The sequence below is a fragment of the Anguilla rostrata genome, chromosome 13, assembly GCF_018555375.3.
Source record: "Anguilla rostrata isolate EN2019 chromosome 13, ASM1855537v3, whole genome shotgun sequence".
NCBI lineage: Eukaryota > Metazoa > Chordata > Actinopteri > Anguilliformes > Anguillidae > Anguilla > Anguilla rostrata.
Genome location: NC_057945.1, coordinates 2123399 through 2145653, shown reverse-complemented (window position 1 = coordinate 2145653; position 22255 = coordinate 2123399). Strand labels below are relative to the sequence as shown.

General features: G+C 50.3%; 1 protein-coding gene across 11 annotated transcripts in view; it reads right to left on the bottom strand.

Annotated features, from left to right (window-relative positions):
* dock3 (dedicator of cytokinesis 3) overlaps positions 1-22255 on the bottom strand; it is a 332206-nt gene that overhangs the window by 132534 nt on the left and 177417 nt on the right. Inside the window, exon 1 of one of the 11 annotated variants that reach the window (XM_064305968.1) lies at positions 17771-18246. The exons of the other annotated variants lie outside the window; for them this stretch is intronic. The gene's annotated coding sequence lies outside the window, so the exon portion shown is untranslated. Of the gene's footprint in view, positions 1-17770; positions 18247-22255 lie in introns of those variants that run through there. 11 annotated transcript variants of the gene reach the window in all.

Sequence of the window (22255 nt, the reverse complement as noted above, 5' to 3'; positions counted from 1 at the left end):
CACAGTGGATAAGGCTGGGACACGGACCAGGGAAAGCTGATCCTGGATCAGCCGGTTTAATGTAGCACTCTGGCTCACAGCGGATAAGGCTGGGACACGGACCAGGGAAAGCTGATCCTGGATCAGCCGGTTTAATGTAGCACTCTGGCTCACAGTGGATAAGGCTGGGACACGGACCAGGGAAAGCTGATCCTGGATCAGCGCTCTTGCTCGAGGCGTTTCTTGCATGCCGCCCATGCTGCTGTAGCACCGCCGTGTTTCTTAGCCGCAGCACCGCACTGCCTGCAGACAGATGACAGTGTTGGCGGTGTGACTCATAAAATAATAAATAACAGCTGGGTGGAGTGGCGGAGTTGCTGGAGGCTGGGTGGCGGTTTTGCGGTCAAGCGGGGAACGCTGCCTCTGCCCGCGGCGGTGCCGGGGCGCCGGGCCGGGGAAAGGGACCCCTGGGAACCGTAACCAGGGGGACGGGTTTCAGGGGCGGACGGAACACTCCGGAAGCTCAGGACGGCTGTGGGCCAATCGCAGCTTCGCGGTTAGCCCAGGTTAGCAGTGCACGTATCGAAAGCTCATCACTTCTCCAACCTTCAGGGTTTCCGCCATTTCCCTGTTCACCCGGCAGAAATGCTGAAAAACCGACATTTTGCCAGAACACCAGAGGCATTTCCCTCACAGTAAACAAGGCTCCAGACTAACTTTTTTACATTGGCTGCACTGCTGCGCCTAACTTTTTCATGTAGGTGCACCAGCACATAATTTAGGTGCACCCAAAATTTTTCACCACGCCTATTGGCGCCGCAATAATACATTTTAAGCGTTTCCATTTTAGTCAGTTCCCATACACATTGGTCATTTCTTAACACATTATGTAAATGATAGTAAACAGGAATAAAGGTGCAGATAAATGTTTTTTCTTTATTTAACTCACAGCACAAACAAGAAATCGCAACATTGTTTAAAAAATAAACTTAAAAAACGCTGATGTTTAAAGTGCTTGACAAAGTTAAGTAAATAAATCAAACTCAAACAAAAGTGTGCGCTGCTCCCGGAGGAGAGCATAAATGCCTTATTTTTTTTTCCCCACCCGCATTCAGCGAAGAAGAATATGAGGGTCAGAGCCAATCAGAGACAGAGTAGGGGTGGGTCTTCACAGAATGCGGGTGGGAAAAAAAATAACGCTATACACATACACACACTGTACTACGACAGAGTAGGCTATTAGGTCCACATTCAGGGGGAAAAAATTCGGAGATTTCGAGAATAAAGTCATAATATTATGAGAATTAAATCGTAATATTACGAGAATAAAGTCGTAATTGAGAAAAAAAATCATAATATTACAAGAATAAAATCGTAAAATTATTCTCGAAATCTCAGAATTTTCCTCTGTGGCCATAATACTCTGTCGTAACACACAGAGACAGACCTGCTAAATGTCAGGCGCACCGGTGCGACCAATGAAAATGTTTAGTCGCACTTGACAGACTTTTGGTCGCATGTGCAACCAAAATGGTGGCAGTCTGGAGCCTTGGTAAAAGACTAAGGGCACGGACAGTAGGTTGGCACAGACAGCTCAGGTCTGTGCTACAGAAGCGGGTCTCTGCCTCAGCTCTACGCGGTTTACCCCCTCCCCTGAGACACGTGTGCTTCCACAGCAGAGGTGCTGGCGGGTGGGGATTGTGGGCCTGAGGGTTTCTGGGCTGTTTGCTCATACTGATCCCTCCGCATCTGCACAGGGATCCTTTCAACACTTCCAGCTTTTCCAGAACAGTTTTCCCCTCGTCGCGGTTTTGGGTCTACAGAAGCTGCAGAGAGCGCAGTGAAACTGTAAGAGCTGAGGAGTCAACAGGGCTTTCAGAGTAATCCTCACAGATAAGGAGCAATAGAGAGAGACAAAGAAACAAATGTGTGCACAGCCGTACGCAAACACACACGCGCACACGCACACACACACACACACACGTGCACACTCACGCACGCACATACATACACAAACGGAGATTCCAAACCAACTCCACGCTGACGCATTGTACACACATAACCAATTACATCCATCAGATTCCAACCCAACTCCACGCTGATACAGGATACACACATAACTATTACATCCATCAGATTCCAACCCAACTCCACACTGATGCAGGATACACACATAACTATTACATCTATCAGATTCCAACCCAACTCCACACTGATGCAGGATACACACATAACTATTACATCTATCAGATTCCAAACCAACTCCACGCTGATGCAGGATACACACATAACCTATTACATCTATCAGATTCCAACCCAACTCCACACTAATGCAGGATACACACATAACCTATTACATCTATCAGATTCCAACCCAACTCCACACTGATGCAGGATACACACATAACTATTACATCTATCAGACTCCAAACCAACTCCACACTGATGCAGGATACACACATAACCCAGATGAGCGTCCGCCAGAGCACATCGGCTCGCAGGATCTGAAGGGCAGTAGTTTGTTGGGAAATTAAAAGCCAGCAGAAAGAACACAGTGGAGTGGGGGGAGGCGCGCGCTGAGGCCAGCGTGATGCAACGGCCAGTAAAACGGGCCGACCGTCATCGGCGCCCCTGCCTTCCGGGGGCCGGGACAGACACGAGAGCGGGGGCGGGACGACGAGCCGAAAGGCGAAGGGGCGCCCCGCCTGTCTGGCAGCCGAGGCGCGTCCCAGGCCCGGCGTGAGAACGCCAGCCCGTTAGCTCATTAGCACGTCCTCCCTGGGCCCCGGATCTTTTCAGACGGCTTCATTTTCACAGAAAAACTTCACCTTCTTCTTTCTGGAGGGTCCTCTAAGCTGCTGGGGGGGGGTTCAGCAGTAAACCAACCAAATGACAGAAAGAAAAAAATCTGAGTAGCAGAGCTCAAGTATCTCTAGGCAACCCACAATGGGTGGGGTGGGGGGGGAGGGATGCACTTTCCAAAACGTAAAGCAGATTGAAATGAAGCCCAATTACTTAAACAATGAAGCACTTAACTTAGGCCCCGCCTCCTGGGTCCTCTGATTGATCTGATTGGCACTCGCACAACAAACAGAACCATTTCCTCACAAATTACCTCGCTGTTAACGCTCCTTCTCCACACGGGGAGAACCTCCTTATGAACACAATGAGAAGCAGGTCCGACATTGATCCAGGCGAACGTGGGCGGGTCTGTGTCCGGTCAAGGCTAATATTTACCTGCGTTTGAGGTAAATCGATGGAAGATTGACTGAAAAATCATTCGCCTGACCTTTCCGGATTCATCTGAATGGATATCACGGTGAAGTTATTTTTTTAAATATCTCACTCCACAGTCAGCCAGGCGGCAGCGGAACATCTCCACACTGGTGTAATTTAGAGAAATTTGATTGACTGTGTCATTGATGCGTATGCATTAAAGCTCACAGGCACGGCCAACACTCATCTAATTTAAAACGCACTGGTTCTAAAAAAAAAAAAAAAAACAGGGGGATGAAAGGAAAACAATGAGCAGAGAAGATACAGAGGCAAAAGAGAGAGAGTGACACTGCTGACTGTCGCACTAATAACCTGATGTGGTTTCTGCATCCTGCCTAACCTTTCTGTCTGCACTTTGAGTCTCTGTGGATAAGGACATCTGCCAAATGACTCAAAGGAAACCGTAAAAGAAAACACTAACAGAATAAATGTAGAGAGTCGACATCCTCGGAGAGATCTGGGGTTCCGGGGAAAGAGAAACACACTAAACAATATTCTCACAACACTGACCTTTCAGTCTCCATTTATGTTACTTTCCCTCCTTTTAATATAGGGCAGAGGCTGGAAATGGCATTCCCCTGTCCCCCGTCCCTTTGAAAGCCACTCAAAAACAGACTTATTTGAAGCTGGGTAACTAGGCTATCGAGCTATTGTGCCCATTAAGTGTTCCTAGCTGGCAGCGTCATGAGCTTTTGTGTGAATAGGGTGACTTAATTTGGTTTCTCCGTGTGGAATACACAAGACCAATACATGAAGAGGGCTGGGGGGAGAGGTTGGCCTCCTGGGTGCGAGAGATGGCCTTCTCAGGCTCTGGGCTTCAGGGATTGCGTAAACTTTGATGCAGAAGTTGAAAGGGGGCAAAAATCTTGACCACACGCCTTTAATCTCATACTCTGACTGGCTCTGTCCTCCAAAGCCTGGTGATTTGAGCACTGGGTCAGAGGAAAAACCCGCCCACAATGAGAAATAAGCACCCTTTAAAGTGGGACCTTTACGCCACAAAAACCAGGTCCTCATAAAAGCTTTTCAGGGCAGTGCTGGCAGAAGGTCACCTACTTTCTACAGTTCGCTTTGTCATAGTGTTTTCCATTCCACTGAGAAATGCAGAATTTAACTGAAGCAAATCATGGTACCCTGTACAGCAGTGCAATGGCAGCACACCCACTGAGACTTGAACCTTCAAGTCCCTGGTTCCCTACACTGTGGTTTTAAAAGTCTTGGTACTGTGTAATAATGGTTAGAGAGGTTTAGGTACTGTGTAGTGATGGGTAGAGAGGTTTGGGTGCTGTGTAGTGATGGTTAGAGAGGTTTGGGTACTGTGCAATAGTGGTTAGAGAGGGTTCAGTACTGTGTAGTGATGGTTAGAGAGGTTTGGGTACTGTGTAATAATGGTTAGAGGTTTGGGTACTGTGTAGTGATGGTTAGAGAGGTTTGGGTGCTGTGTAGTGATGGTTAGAGAGGTTTGGGTACTGTGTAATGATGGTTAGAGAGGATTGTGTGCAATGTAGTGGTGGTTATAGAGGTTTGGGTGCTGTGTAGTGATGGGTAGAGAGGTTTGGGTACTGTGTAATGATGGATAGAGAGGTTTGGGTACTGTGTAATAATGGTTAGAGAGGTTTGGGTATTGCGTAATGATGGTTAGAGAGGGTTCAGTGCTGTGTAATGATGATTAGAGAAGTTTGGGTACTGTGTAATAATGGTTAGAGAGGTTTGGGTACTGTTTAGTGATGGGTAGAGAGGTTTGGGTACTGTGTACTTATGGTTAGAGAGGTTTGGGTGCTGTGTAGTGATAGTTAGAGAGGTTTGGGTGCTGTGTACTTATGGTTAGAGAGGTTTGGGTGCTGTGTAGTGATAGTTAGAGAGGTTTGGGTGCTGTGTACTTATGGTTAGAGAGGTTTGGGTGCTGTGTAGTGATGGTTAGAGAGACAGAGCCATGTACATTCAGACACATGGTGAAGGAGGCCATGGAGAGTCGTAAGGCTGGGGGGCTCTTGTTAAAGGGGGTCAGGGAGGGCTGTAAGGCTGGGGGGCTGTGTGTGTGTGTGTGTGTGCGTGTGTGTATGAGTGAGCGTGTGTGTGTGCGTGTCTGCATGTGTGTGTTTCAGTATGCATGTGTGTGTGTGTGTGTGTGTTTTGCGCATGTGTATGTGTGTGTGTCTGCGTGTGTTCTTGAGCATCTGAAACCTGCATGATGTCATCATTAACAGAGATATGAATCAGCCAATTACATGCACTTCCTGTCAGACACTAGAGGACACAACTCACAAGAACCAAAAACAGGCTACCTGAGGAACAAAAACAGGCTTCAAAATGCCTGCCCTGAGAATCGTCCTGTTAGCGAAAACTTCACACGGGACAACGCTCTTCCTTACGTGTCAGGAGGGCTGGCATCAGACAGATCCACAGGCTTCGCCGTCTGCCACACCAGCTCATACTGTGCCTGCTTTCCCATCATCACAAACGCCCGAGAGACCGAAGACTTCCCTGTGTTCCAGTATGGGGTTGATTTACCAACAGCTTCCTGGAATGACAGGTCATCAACCACCCCCCCCCCCCCAACCTCTCAACCTCTCCAGGTGGGAAACTCCTGTAAACCGGGGGACTGGGGGGGGGGTGGGGGGTGGGTATGGGGTCATAATTCTCTCACCAGGGTAGTCAGAGCGTGAGTCACTGATCGGTTGGCGTTGGCGATGTCTCGGGGAGAGAAATGGAGAAAGCGTGACCAGCACTCCGGAAAAGAGCCGGACTAGTTTATCTGTGACAGGATGCTGCAGTTACAGAAAGGACTGACTGAAGAGCCTTAAAAAACGATGCATTTAAAGAAATCAGCTGATCAATCACACATGAAATAGTCTTCACTGCAGTAACCCAAGAGAACTTTGCCTTGGGGGACGGTGTCCACAGGGAAAGCCAGGGAAAGGACACTGTGTTGTCCCAGGGAAACTCTGAACCCAGGGGAAAGGACACTGTGTTGTCCCAGGGAAACTCTGAACCCAGGGGAAAGGACACTGTGTTGTCCCAGGTAAACTCTGAACCCAGGGGAAAGGACACTGTGTTGCCCCAGGGAAACTCTCTGAACCCAGGGGAAAGGACACTGTGTTGCCCCAGGGAAACTCTCTGAACCCAGGGGAAAGGACACTGTGTTGCCCCAGGGAAACTCTCTGAACCCAGGGGAAAGGACACTGTGTTGCCCCAGGGAAACTCTCTGAACCCAGGGGAAAGGACACTGTGTTGTCCTCCCCCTGCTGGTGTCTGGCCATAGGGCAAGCCATGCCACCCTGCACTGGCACAGCACTGTTCAAAACTGACAAAATAAGAAAAATATTACTTGCGAAAATTTGCTAAAAATTAAATCATCTGCCAGGCAGTAAAGTTTTTTCACTTAAAATACGATTTCTTAAAACAGGTAATAGAATATTAAATCAACAAAATTATCTTCCTAATCCAAAAAATTAGTCATCAAACTACAGAAACAGTCTAGGTTTATAACACATATCCAGATTTAATGGAGCAGACAGGTCCATGAACGTGCGCCAACACAGGACCACACAAGGAGGGTGCACAGCTCTCAGGTCTTCAGGCCAGATTTGCTAAAAGGATTCAATGGCTTTCTGCATGCAGCAGCAGCCGCTACATGGAGTATCTATGCCACATTTATTAAGGGTCACAATGGGTCAAAATGGCTGATTTGTAATTTGTCCACGGTTAATTCCGTGCATGAACATGCATACCGGATGTGAACACGCATACCGGATGTGAACATGCATACCGGATGTGAACATGCATACCGGATGTGAACATGCATACCGGATGTGAACACGCATACCGGATGTGAACATGCAAAAGCAGGCGAGTTTTCCTCTTTGCTCGTGGATTTAAAGAACATGTGAAAGCAGGTGGTAGTTTGTGGAGCGCATATATAGCCTGCCATATGTTCTCTAAACGGTATGTTAATAAAGATTTCTCTCTCCTGAACATGGCGGCAGTCATCAGAGCCGGGAGAACACACCGACAGCAACAGCGAAACAGTGTGGGACAGGAGCGCGTCTTTGTAAATAATGAAGTGATATGGACAGGTCGTGCAGCCACACACTAATCACACGGCTGAAAGACATAAAAGAGGAACTTGAGCCATCCACCCAAAGATCAGACTCTCAGCAGACTCTGCAGAATGTGCTCTCATTTCCTGGGGTCTGGTTCTTTTTTATGTAGGCTAAGAGTTATAATAATTCCACAATCCTCATTTTGTACTGCGCTGTCCAAGGTACTGAAATCTTTGTCCCAGCGATTAAAATAATGTATTTTTTGACTAATCGCTTCTCCCTTATTTTCAGACATAACCTAAGATTTGTACTTGTTTAATTGAAAGGATGCAGGACTTATATTGACAAGGCTGTCATCAGCTAGCAATCAGCATAGGAACGCAGTTCTGAAACTGTTGTCCAGTTGTGCTCAGTCGGGGACAGAAGGAATGGCAAATGCAGTTTTACCATCAGAAGCTCTGTACCCATTCATCGTCACGAGTTCAGCCATGTCTAATCCTTCCACCCCCAAGACTTGCTCATTTGGCAGGGACTGTTCCACCTGTTGTTCTGTTGGTGCTAATAAACTTCTTTTGGTTGGACCACTGCCTGTGTCTTTTTGCCAGAATTGTGTTGTAGGATTTTTATATTTTGTAACACACCTAACATCATGCCATCTTTCTGACATCCTCGCTTCACTTTGTCATGACTACCGAATTCATTTTTTGTGATGTCACTTTGATGTAAATTTCGCCCTCTCCACTGGTGTTGCATTCCTATTCTGCAACACAGTCTTGTGACCCGATACCTCGATGACCGTAGTTTCCTGATTGGTCAGGTGAAGTGTTCTTATTCTTATGTGTGCCTTGCCACATATGCCTGGTTGCTCCATACCTATTTCTTGGCACCTTGTAATCTGGACATATTTATTTATTTATTTATTTATTTATTTATTTATTTAACCAGTTTAGGCTCACTGAGATTAAAATCTCTTTTGCAAGAGAGACCTGGCAAGATGAGCAGCAAAACAATTGAACTGCACAAAAAAATAAGTTTACACTACACACAGTACATACAGTACAGTACGTACAGAATAAAGCATGTGCGATGGGGGTAGTGGGTAGTTTATTCCTCACATAACGTAATGTACACCTCCCAGCCAATCAGAACTGATAGCATGTCATAGGGCTTACAACAAATTTCTTTCAGCAATTAGCACTTTCCAACAGGGAGGCACAGGCCCTATTAATTAATACACTGAGTTAAATGCAACTTGCATACTTAGAACAGGAAATTACAGTAGATTATGTCCTAATATACTTGTTCAACAGTAATTCAAATCAAGCAAGAAATCCAAATCAACCTGTGTAACAAAGCTATGAAATGTCAAATCGATCTCTGTGACAAAGCAACAAAGAAAATTTAAAAAAAGTTATTTTTCTGTTTCAGTGCTGTTCTTTATCGTCAGTAAGCTCATTTAAAAGAGAAGAAAACCATTAGCTCCAATTCCTTTATCCCACTGTCATGTCTCGCCACTGTTATAAAAGCGGACATCATTTTGCTTTTATTTTCTGACTCACAACACTGGTTACCTTTTCAATATTACAATCTCTCCTGTCTCTCTCTCACATTTGAAAAATATGGAGGTGATTCATAAAATCAAACTGTCCCAGTAAAACACCAGCTGCTCATCTGTTGTGGGCAAGCTGGGTTATCGCCGCTGTTCCTGATTTATCATTTCCTGAAACTCATTTCCTTTTTCTTTTTTTACCCGTTTTAGTGGAGGGACGGTGCTGATTGGAGCTGAAGAGTAGCTCACTCATCAGAGTCATTCTTTCCCAAGATGGAGCACCGGAACCTGAAGAGTGAGCCCCTGTGATTGGCTGTGGAGTCACACTGAATGACATAACTGAGGAGACTTGCTCAAAATCAGAGTGAAAATGAATACATTTCCTGCAGCTATATCAGAGTTTTGATGATAAGAGAGTGTGTGGTTTCTAATTTTGAATTACGCTGGCAAGAATACCTGCAGAAAGAAAGTTTTTTTTCTGGTAAGCCTCTATGACATATTACTGCACACTCTACTTTTCACTGGGAATAAGGTTGCTATGGAGCACGAGTTTAAAAACAGTGGCTCAGCTGAAGGTCTGTATGTTTGCTAAATGATTTGTATGAATTTCCAACTACGTCTTCCCTTCTCATGCTGAACTCCATGATACAGGATTCTGACATCCCTTTAATGCTCCCTCATTATTTAATCCTCCCATTCTATGGTACCAACTCACTACCATTGAGTGTAGCAGCTAGTGTTATGTGTGAAACTCTTACAGCAATACAGCACTTATGATAAATATAGGCACCAGTCAGGCTTCAGCCCAGCAATTGCAAAAAGAGGCACTCATCACACATGAAGGAGGAGTGTGTGGGTAAGGAACTGGATTTGTAACCGAAAGGTCGCAGGTTTGATTCCCGGGTAGGGCACTGCCGTTGTACCCTTGAGCAAGGTACTTAACCGAAATTGCTTCAGTATATATCCAGCTGTATAAATGGATACAATGTAAAAATGCTATGTAAAAGTTGTGTAAGTCGCTCTGGATAAGAGCGTCTGCTAAATGCCTGTAATGTAATGTAATGAAAATCATATATTAACAGAATTCTGATGTGGGTGACTTCAAAATATACAAACCTGAGATATCAGGAGAGTTGAGGAACTGAGAAGAGCAATTTAGCACATTTGATAAACACGGCAAGACAGGTATCAAAGGCAACATCCTCAGAATAATAAAAAACCCCCTATGCTCCAGTAATGCATAAATACATTTTAAGTACTACGATTCATTGGGTGTCAAGGCAACCATCAGCGAGCTAACACCGCAGATGTTAGCATTCAGAAGCTGGCTTCGTGAGTTGGAACAATAACTACGGCTGTTCAGATTCTGAGGGACAGAAATGCTGCTGGCAGCTTTCACAAATCATCCAGATCGTGTCCGCAAGGGTCGAGTGGGACTAAGGCCGGAAACGTACCCTACGCAAGCACGCGGACGCAAGTGACAGCAACAAGGACAGCAGGGGAAGTCCGAGCGGACGAAAGCACAAGTCGAAGAAGACGGCTTCGTCGTAGTCGTTGACACAACAGCTCGCAGTTGTGTTGCGTTAAGGCAACACAGTCTAGAACTCAGCGACGCGTGAAACCGACTCTGCGTAGTTTGATGCGTCTGCGTTCGCGTACTTACGCAGGGCATGTTTCCGGCCTAAAACTTTTAGGAAAACTGGAAAAAGGAGAGGTGATCATTAAAGCACTCTTTCTAATGAGTGTGCTATATCCCAGTTTGCATGTGATAGAGCCCCAGAATGCCCCTGCTCTCCGCTCTTACACAACGGAAATATACTGCCATACACTGACATATATACTGTAATACATCAAACAATACATTTTAACAAATGGGGGTGAGCCAAATATATTTTCTCATATATGCTAACAAAGTTTGCCTTAAAAAATATAAATCACATCACATCTCTTCGGTCTGTACCTGGACTAACTATCACTACTCTGCAGGGCACTCCCAATCTAGGATTATTTATCACTTGTACCCTTCTACCTTGTCCTTGTAGCACTTTCATGTTACACATGTACCTCCATTCAGCACTTACATTGAACTTATATCGTTATCTTGATGTTGTAGCTCGTCGTCATGCCTCTCAGTTTGACTTAACATTACTCTCTGACCTAGCCTATGCTTACTATGTGAACTGGACTTACTGCGTTCAGGGCTATGACTGTTACATAATGAGTAGTGTACCTTATCGTTTAGTAGTTCTTCCAATAACCTTCGGTATGCATTTTAGTACACTGCTTTGGATAAAAGCGTCCGCCAAATAAATGTATAGTTATGATTCATTTCACTTCACTGTAATGACTTTAAATTGCCTCCATAGCCTATATCCCTGAAACTCAACATATAGATGGAAGAAGTCTGACACAGATGCTACTCCTGCCGCAGCACTTTTAAAAGAGTGGGGGCGGGGGCGGGGGGGGGAAACAGCTGTGAGGGCAGCGCAGCCTTTAACCCGGACTGCGTGCGTGCGCTCGATTGGCTGAGGCATGCAGCGAACCGTTCAGCTGCTGTCGCCAGGAGAGATTCGAAACGATCGCCGTGCCAACCCCCCCCGAACCCGCTGCGTGGGCGGCGGGAAGCAGCACGTTGCACCCGGAGCCGTGTGAAGTACATGTTCTACACGCGCTCGAGCACGCAGCTGCAGGAACAACACGCCGGGGATCACAGCCGCCATGTTCTGCTGTCTCTAATAACAGCCCTGCGCAGACATCACCTGACCACAGATACAGCCCTGGGCAGACATCACCTGACCACGGGTACAGCCCTGCGCAGACATCACCTGACCATGGGTACAGCCCTGCGCAGACATCACCTGACCACAGATACAGCCCTGCGCAGACATCACCTGACTACAGATACAACCCTGCGCAGACATCACCTGACCAGAGATACAGCCCTGCGCAGACATCACCTGACCAGAGATACAGCCCTGCGCAGACATCACCTGACTACAGATAAAACCCTGCGCAGACATCACCTGACCAGAGATACAGCCCTGCGCAGACATCACCTGACCACGGGGGTGGAGACGCATGCAATGCGCTTTTACAGGAGAGCTAACTCAAGCGTAAAGGGCTAACGCTGATCCTCACAGTGTAACATGGGGAAATGCACTTTTACAGGAGAGCTAACTCAAGCGTAAAGGGCTAACGCTGATCCTCACAGTGTAACATGGGGAAATGCACTTTTACAGGAGAGCTAACTCAAGCGTAAAGGGCTAACGCTGATCCTCACAGTGTAACATGGGGAAATGCGCTTTTACAGGAGAGCTAACTCAAGCGTAAAGGGCTAACGCTGATCCTCACAGTGTAACATGGGGAAATGCGCTTTTACAGGAGAGCTAACTCAAGCGTAAAGGGCTAACGCTGATCCTCACAGTGTAACATGGGGAAATGCTTCAGTACAGCGGGAACTGGACCGAAAGCGTTAGCGCTTCTGCATCAGGTGCTGCACGGGTGACTCCCTACGCTCGGGAGGGCCCGGGCGCTCTTCAGGCAGGCTGTACACCCCCAGCGTAACAGCGGGGGCACGGGACGCTGCCGTAAAGTCGTCTTCCGTGAGGCCGCGCATTATTGCCGCGAGATTAACTCCCGCGGGACAGGAGCGATGCCACGGTTACCAGCGCCACGGTTACGAGCGCCGCTGTACGGAGCGGCTTCGCCTCAGACACGTCATCACGCGATCAGCGGGGGGGCAGATCGGAGACGGGTGGGCCTCACTCACAGATGTCATGCACAGCAACTCCACAATCACTCAGACAAAGAAGAAACGGCCAAATCAACATCTCTTCACTAAAGCCTGGATACTGTTACATTATCTTTGTCTTGTATTCATTTTGACAGGTTTGCTTGCAGGACTCCTGCAATATGATAACATGTAATAACAATACTACTGCTACTACTACTACTACTACTAATAATAATAATAGTTTTATAGCATTTTAAATCTCAGGATCTCAAAGCTCTTTGCACTGAAGGAGGTATAACAGCAGCACTGAGCAGCCGCCCCAGTCTGTTAGCGCTGCAGTCCTGTGAGATGCATTGCCCCTGTCAGCCCCAGTCTCTCATTTCATCATGAATCAGCGATAACCCTTCACCTTCCCGGCTCTGAGAGGCTCTGGGAACAACTGCCATTCCAGCTGCTCCAGCAACCTGTCAACTGACAATCCAGCACACACACACACACACACACACACGCACGCTCACACACACACACACTCACACAGACACGCTCACGCTCACGCACACACACACACACACACACACACGCACGCTCACACACGCACGCTCACACACACACACACACACACACACTCACACACACAGACACACACATATACACACACACACACTCACACACACAGACACTCACACTCACACAGCCTCCCTCCTCTGCAGTCCTGTACCCCAGCAGGAGTGACTCACACTCTCACACCTCTCCCTCATTCTGCAGCTCTGCTATCTGAGTGGGCAGCAAGCAGCTCTGCCTCTCAGCTGTGCAGTCCGGCTCCAGCCCGCAGACTCCATGCCAGAGCTTCACTGCAGCCTTAAGGCTCAGCAGCACAGCTGGGGCTGACTCCAGCACACACACTCCCAGCCTCTCACTGCAGCCTTAAGGCTCAGGAGCACAGCTGGGGCTGACTCCAGCACACACTCCCAGCCTCTCACTGCAGCCTTAAGGCTCAGGAGCACAGCTGGGGCTGACTCCAGAACACACTCCCAGCCTCTCACTGCAGCCTTAAGGCTCAGGAGCACAGCTGGGGCTGACTCCAGAACACACTCCCAGCCTCTCACTGCAGCCAAATGCTCAGGATCAGGGGTACTGAGAGGCTCCTCACATTAACTGCTAGGTGCTCCTCTGGCACTCTCACCCCATTTGGGAATGAATGAGCATGTGCCCATTTTTCCACATGCATGGGCCCCCAAGCGTGAGCTAGCGGCGCCGGTTAGCTCAGTCCGCGCAAGCTTCGCCGTTCCTGCTGCGCGTCCCAGTCTCCTGACTTCATTAAAGAGCCTCACTGCACACCCATCCTCACTGCACACACATCCTCACTGCACACACATCCTCAGAGCACACACATCCTCACTGCACACACATCCTCACTGCACATCCTCACTGCACACACATTCTCACTGCACACACATCCTCAGAGCACACACATCCTCACTGCACACACATCCTCAGAACACACACATCCTCACAGCACACACATCCTCAATGCACACACATCCTCAGAGCACACACATTCTCACTGCACACACATCCTCAGAACACACACATCCTCACTGCACACACATCCTCACACACACATCCTCACTGCACACACATCCCCACTGAACACACATCCTCAGAGCACACACATCCTCACTGCACACACATCCTCACTGCACACACATCCCCACTGAACACACATCCTCAGAGCACACACATCCTCACTGCACACACATCCCCACTGAACACACATCCTCAGAGCACACACATCCTCACTGCACACACATCCCCACTGAACACACATCCTCAGAACACAAATCATCCTCACTGAACACACATGTCCTCAGTGAAAACACATCCTGGGGCGCTATAGACTGAGCTCTCTCCACCACATCCAGATCAGCAATGTGTACTGCGCACAAACCTCACACACCCACAGTCTGCTTCTCTTCACAGGTCATTTACTTCTAACATCTCAATTTACAACACAGCCATATTGCCTTCCTGTTAAGGAGGGCCGGCTAATCGATGTGAGCTAACTACACATAGAGATTGCCGATGAGGTTCCACCTTAAAACCTGCTCTTCAGGAACTGCTCGCTGGTGTGAAAAAGAGTGTGCTTGATGCACACTTGAAGCTCTCAGGCACACACACGATATGACATACTATTATTTTGTTTAGTATGGAACTTATTTTACCTCCAGAATATTTCCTGTTTAATTGTGACAACATAAACAATTTAATAATTCACAAACACTTGAATGAAGCACTTCCTCAAGCATTTCCAACAGGCCTTGACACTTTATTAATTAAGTTCTTCAGAAACACACTGATGTTTTCGCTGCAAATTCACAGCAGCAGATTTCTGACAAACTGGACTTATCAGTGGTTTATGGTAACCTAAAACCCTGATAGGTATCTAATTTCAAGTTCAATTGCAAGGCGGTCCTGAAAAGATAATGTGTACATTTGCCCTTATATTGTGAAGTGTTAAATCTTTTCATTTAAAAAAAAGCAACCGCACGCCCGCACTGAACGGCTAATTTTGCTCTTGGTCTTCTCTCGTAGCTCCGCCCTGTGGGGTGGGTGCTTCCGTTGCAGGGCTGGAGGATGTGTCCCCAGGCGGGCCGGGGGTAAGGTCTTTGATTTCGGAAGGGTTCTGGGCCCAGTGGGCCGGCACCGTTGCAGTTCTGTCCGGGTGCTGCTGAAGCGAGCCCCGGAGCGGCGGGTGCGAGCGCTGAGTCCGCTAATGTCCGCCATTAGCGTACGCCTGAATGTGCAGAACACAACTGCCTATGGCCTTAAGTTCCTGATGGCTTAATCTTCCCCTGCCTGTGCGGTTAAGTGGAGGAACAGCCAGTTTTAGAGTGATGCCACAGAGTGCTCAATAGCACTAGAGTGGAAAGTTTAGGGCTAAAAACTAGGTGTGGAATGTTCTATCAGCGATAGCGATAGCAGGCTGAATGCTAGATGCAGTTCTACCAGCATTAGGCTGAATGCTAGGTGCAGTTCTGTTAGTGATAGCCTTAGCAAGCTGAATGCTAGGTGCAGTTCTACCAGCAGTAGCCATAGCAGGCTGAATTCTAGGTGCAGTTCTACCAGCAGTAGCCATAGCAGGCTGAATGCTAGGTGCAGTTCTGTCACCGATAGCCATAGCAAGCTGAATGCTAGGTGCAGTTCTACCAGCAGTAGCCATAGCAAGCTGAATGCTAGGTGCAGTTCTACCAGCAGTAGCCATAGCAGGCTGAATGCTAGGTGCAGTTCTGTCACCGATAGCCATAGCAAGCTGAATGCTAGGTGCAGTTCTGTTAGCGATAGCCATAGCAGGCTGAATGCTAGGTGCAGTTCTACCAGCATCATTGATAGCAGGCGGAATGCTGAATGCAGTTCTGTTAGCGATAGACATAGTAAGCAGAATGCTAAGTGCAGTTCTGTTAGCGATAGCCATAGCAGGCTGAATGCTAGATGCAATTCTCCCAGCAGTAGCCATAGCAGGCTGAATGCTAGGTGCAGTTCTGTTAGTGATAGCCATAGCAAGTTGAATGCTAGGTGCAGTTCTGTTAGTGATAGCCATAGCAAGCTGAATGCTAAGTGCAGTTCTGTTAGCGATAGCCATAGCAGGCTGAATGCTAGGTGCAGTTCTACCAGCAGTAGCCATAGCAGGCTGAATGCTAGGTGCAGTTCTGTTAGTAATAGCCACAGCAAGCTGAATGCTAGGTGCAGTTTTACCAGCAGTAGCCATAGCAAGCTGAATGCTAGGTGCAGTTCCACCTGCGATAGCCATAGCAGGCTAAATGCTAGGTGCAGTTCCACCTGCGATATCCATAGCAGGCTAAATGCTAGGTGCAGTTCAACCAGCGATAGCCATAGCAGGCTAAATGCTAGGTTCAGTTCCACCTGTGATAGCCATAGCAGGCTAAATGCAGGCTAAATGCAGTTCCACCTGCGAAAGTCATAACAGGCTAAACGCTAGGTGCAGTTCCACCAGCGATAGCCATAGCAGGCTAAACGCTAGGTGCACCACAGGTGACCACAGCTCACTCTCCTCAGTCTCTGGTCTGCGGATCCAGGGTCATCTATCCCGCATAAACACTGCCATTAGTGCACCATTCCCAGAGAACCCGTTCTCCTAAAACCTGCCCCCGCGGGTCACATGCTTTGCCAGCCGTCTCCGGGGAAACGGAGCGGGGTCCCGCGTTCCGTGACCGCGCGGGAGTGCCGAGGCGGCCGCGTACGTGCAGCGGCGCCACGACCAGCGAGGGCGGTGCGGGACCCCGACCGTCCGTTTTGGCAGGTTTTCCCGTGCCCTGGTCTGACCTTCCGCCAGCCTGCCCAGCGGGACCGGCTGCCCAACGCTCGGGGGGTCGAAGGGGCCAGGCTCCTCCCCCCGGGGTAACAGAAGGTCAGAGAGCAAATAAAACCACAGCGACAAAATCAGAGAGAATCCTCATAACCTGACAAAACAACTCTAAAGCGTCCTGCGTCTACCTCCTCCACTACATCACTGCTGCCGCCTCCGCCGCCATCGCCACACTGGAGCTACTGAGCGCGTAATGGTGCTCAGTCCAGCCCCACGGTGCTTCAGCCTCGCAGCGGAGCGCGGGCTCTGCTCTCTGGCTAGCGCTAGCCGGTCTGACATATTGCGGAGCAAGACAGCGGACCTGGGCTGGACCGCACACTGTTTTCGGCAGGCTAGAGACCTCACACTGTTTCGGCTGCAATCTGTCACTTTGACCATTGTGATCGCTCCCAACTAGCACTTTCCAGGCAGCGCCACAGTGCGTCTGTGAGCTTCTCTGCGGAAGACAGGCACAGAGAGGTCCGGCGGTGCTGTTCTACAGCGGGCTCTACTGACAGCGCTAACGGCGGCGAGCAGAAGCGACGCCGAACAGCAGGAAGTGCTCCTCGCAGCGGCCGAAAAGACAACGTGACGGGAAAGCTGGGACGTCCGCGCCGTCCCACTGGAGGGTCAAGGCTCTGCCAGCGTGGTGGAGGCGGAGGGGGGGGGAGCTCGCTGACAGGCAGGCGTCGATCGCGGCTAAAGAGCCCCCCTCTCCATCTGATCAGCGCTGGACCTCCGGACAGGGCCCCGTGGAGGAAGATGACCAGCTGCGTTACTGCCACCCCCCCCCCTCCACCCAAAAAAAGCCAGCTTTGGATACTTACAGCCTCAGAACCTCAGGATGTCTCTCCTTCCGTCGGAACGCTCCGGCTGATGGACCGTACACATGAGCTCGCACCCTGACGCTGGAGGAAACAGCTCGTCAAACAGCTTTCGCGTCCTCCCCAAATCCACGGGTTTCGCTCCTTCTCTTGCTCTCTCCCTCTCTCTCTCTCTCTCTCTCTCTCTCTCTCTGTCTCTCTCCCACTCTCGCTCCCACTCTCCCTCTCTCTCTCTCTCTCTATCCCTCTCTCTTTCCGCCCCCAACCACTTTCCCCAGTTAGGAATTCCTCCAGGAATTCATAGTTTCAAAACCAGTGCAATACTCAGCGTGCAGCATCGGAACCTCTCTCTCCTTTAACAGTCTCTTCGGTTCCAGTTTTAAACAACACAAATTACATGCTGCTCCTCCATATATTTCTCTCTCTCTCTCACGCACGCTCTCTCTCTCTCCTCTCTTCAACTCCCTTTTCCTTTTTTTTCTGAGACTATGTGCTGTAGTTACCTAACTGCCATCACACAGCATTCAGCAGCCCACACACACTCTCGCTCGCTCTCTCCCTCCCTCCCTCCCTCCCTCCCTCCCTCCTACCCTGTGACAGCGTCAATGCAACAGAGAGCAGGGGGAAGGCGTCATTGGTCCAAACCCGTGCCAGTCCCCACCCCCATCTGCGGCTAAGCCCCGCCCCCTCCTCCTGTAACCGCGTTCTTCGCCAACGCGAACAGGAGCCGGGAAACGGCAGGAGACACCTCAGCAGACCTGCTACCCCCCAACAGCCCCCCCCCCCCCCCCCCCCCCGCGCCGCACGTCCAAAACTGCACCAGCCATCTGCCGCCCGCGCTGCGGAGAGGCGGTCTCGGTGCGGTCAAGTCGCGGTCACAGACGCGAGCGGCCCACAGCGTCCACGGCGGGAGCTAACGCTCAGCCGCCGGTCGGAGACGCAAACACAGAAGGTTCCTGGAGTAGCTTTAAGGGCCCCGTCTCTCCTTCATCCAGAGAGCAGAGTCAGGCCGTGCGGCAGCCTGCTCACACACACGCTCAGGGGACGGGTGCTAAGGAGAGCCTGCTCAGACACACGCTCAGGGGACGGGTGCTAAGGAGAGCCTGCTCAGACACACGCTCAGGGGACGGGTGCTAAGGAGAGCCTGCTGTGGGTCTGCTGTGGTCGAGGTGTGGGCCTGCTGTGGTAGAGGTGTGGTAGAGGTGTGGGCCTGCTGTGGTTGAGGTGTGGGGCTGCTGTGGTCAAGGTGTGGGGCTGTTGTGGTCGAGGTGTGGTCCAGGTGTGGGTCTGTTGTGGTCCAGGTGTGGTCCAGGTGTGGGCCTGCTGTGGTAGAGGTGTGGTTGAGGTGTGGGCCTGCTGTGGGTCTGCTGTGGTCGAGGTGTGGGTCTGCTGTGGTCCAGGTGTGGGGCTGCTGTGGTCCAGGTGTGGTCCAGGTGTGGGGCTGCTGTGGTCCAGGTGTGGGGCTGCTGTGGTCGAGGTGTGGGTCTGCTGCGGTCGAGGTGTGGGTCTGGTGTGGTCCAGGTGTGGGTCTGCTGTGGTCGAGGTGTGGTCCAGGTGTGAGCCTGCTGTGGTCGAGGTGTGGGGCTGCTGCGGTCGAGATGTGGGTCTGGTGTGGTCCAGGTGTGGGTCTGCTGTGGTCCAGGTGTGGTCCAGGTGCGAGCCTGCTGTGGTAGAGGTGTGGGCCTGCTGTGGTCGAGGTGTGGGGCTGCTGCGGTCCAGGTGTGGGTCTGGTGTGGTCCAGGTGTGGGTCTGCTGTGGTCGAGGTGTGGGGCTGCTGCGGTCGAGGTGTGGGTCTGGTGTGGTTCAGGTGTGGGTCTGCTGTGGTCCAGGTGTGGTCCAGGTGTGAGCCTGCTGTGGTCGAGGTGTGGGGCTGCTGCGGTCGAGGTGTGGGTCTGGTGTGGTCCAGGTGTGGGCCTGCTGTGGGGCTGCTGTGGTCCAGGTGTGGGTCTGCAGGTGTGTCAGGTGTGGGCCTGCTGTGGGTCTGCTGTGTCCAGTGTGGTCGCGCAGGTGTGGCAGGTGTGTCCAGGTGTGGGTCTGCTGTGGTCCAGGTGTGGGTCTGCTGCGGTCGAGGTGTGGTCCAGGTGTGGGTATGCTGTGGGTCTGCTGTGGTCGAGGGGGAGACAGGTCTGACACACATCCCTCAGGCGGGCTTCTCACCTCCGCGCAGGTAAGATGGAGAGCCCCGGCCACTCCAAACCCACGGCCGAATGTGTCATCCCGTCCCCTCCATTACCCTCCTCTCCCTCTGACACGCGCTCAGTCCTCAACCAGCCAATCGAGCGCACCCTTAATCACACTGATGGAAATGGCCGTTTCACAGAAGCAGCGATTGAGCTGTCGCGCGTGACGACCGAATCGAAAGCGCTCCCGACCGCTCCACTGGAGAGCGAGCGGCCATCGCACCGCCGACAGCATCCATCAGCACCGCTGGCCAATACGCCACCGGCACCACGATTCTGAAAACTGAAGGCAATGAGGTCATTTTTTCCAAACGAATGGCGCAACCGTCGTGGAAATGTTTATGGTACCCAGCTTCAAACAGTGGGTGGGGGTGGGGGGGGGAATTTAGCCATTAGGCGATGGGCAGACATCCTGAAGGAGAGGTGATCATGAGACCGAGAGTGCAGGTAAGCATGTAGTATAAGGGGTAAGGAACTGGGCTTGTAACCTAAAAGGTCACAGGTTCGATTCCTAGGTAGGACACCGCTGTTGTATCCTTGGGCAAGGTACTTAACCTGCATTGCTCCAGTATATATCCAGCTGTGTAAATGGATGCAATGTAAATGCTGTGTGAAGAGTTGTGTAAGTCGCTCTGGATAAGAGCGTCTGCTAAATGGCTGTAATGTAATGTAAGGTATAATGACAGGGTTAAACTATGATGCGTTACAGCCGGTCTGAAGACTGGCACTGAACACACAGGGTTAAACTATGATGCGTTACAGCTGGTCTGAAGACTGGCACTGAGGGGCTGAAAATCTGATCAAGAGGAGACAGTAAGTTCGTATTCCTGCATTGGACACAGTGGGCAAGTCTACTGTCTGTACTTAAGGTTGATTACCCTCCCGCTTCCCCGATCATGATAACTCAGACAGGCCTGGGTCCAATCAATGGCAAATGGTAAACGGACTGCATTTATAATGCGATCTGGCTGCCTGCAATGCAAGGAAAGAGACACATTGGCCCGGGGGAGGTGAGGAAATGCAGACCCCATGTCCTTCCAGGGTCACTTTTCGGTCATAGAAGCAGCACAGCTGGGTCAAATATGTATCTGGAGCACTTAAAAATGGTTTTTATGCTTCGGATAATGGTGAGACACGAAATCGTCCCTGTGGACGTTTTCAGCGTTGCTGAAGAACATCTTTCAAGACATTAACTAAAATGAGGAGACTCAGGAAAGAAGAAGTTCACTCTGTATAGCAGTGAAATCAGGTGCTTCTGAAGGATTTCAAACGGAGAAACGGGCCGAGGTCTGTTACATAAGCTGTTGAAGAGGCCAGAAATGATGTTGAGAGAAGTGCATGAATCCACAGACAGAAAAGAGCAGACAGGAAACACAGAGCTCCTCGCGCTCACACCAGATGGACGCACGTCCCCCCCAAATATCAGCCCTGTTTCTCCAGCGCAGTGTGGCCTCGGGCTTGTCACTAACACAAATATACAATGGACATCCTTTTAAAATGGTCAGAAATCTACAGGGATTTTACTGGATTCTGAAGGGTTAAGGCATTTCACAGAGCGTGTGGCCGAGGGTCTGTGACTTGGTCTTGGGGTCCTAGCGAGGAGGGCGTCCACGTCAGTGCCTGATGCACAAACAGCAGTACAGAGGCATTCACAGTCCGTGACTCACAACCCTCACGAGCGTCTGTACCCGCTACACGCTCGGGTACGAGACCATAATGTTCTGCACAACCCTCAGGAGCGTCTGTACCCGCTACACGCTCGGGTACGAGACCATGACGTTCTGCACAACCCTCAGGAGCGTCTGTACCCGCTACACGCTCGGGTACGAGACTGTGACGTTCTGCACAACCCTCAGGAGCGTCTGTACCCTCTACACGCTCAGGTACGAGACCGTGACGTTCTGCACAAGCGTCTGTACCCGCTACACGCTCGGGTACGAGACAGTAACATTCTGCACAACCCTCACGAGCATCTGTACCCGCTACACGCTCGGGTATGAGACCATAACGTTCCTCACAACCCTCACAAGCGTCTGTACCCGCTACACGCTCGGGTACGAGACAGTAACATTCTGCACAACCCTCACGAGCGTCTGTACCCGCTACACGCTCGGGTATGAGACCATAACGTTCCTCACAACCCTCACGAGCGTCTGTACCCGCTACACGCTCGGGTACGAGACCGGAGCGTTCTGCACAACCCTCACGAGCGTCTGTACCCGCTACACGCTCGAGTACGAGACCGTAACGTTCTGCACAACCCTCACGAGCGTCTGTACCCGCTACACACTCAGGTACGAGACCGTAA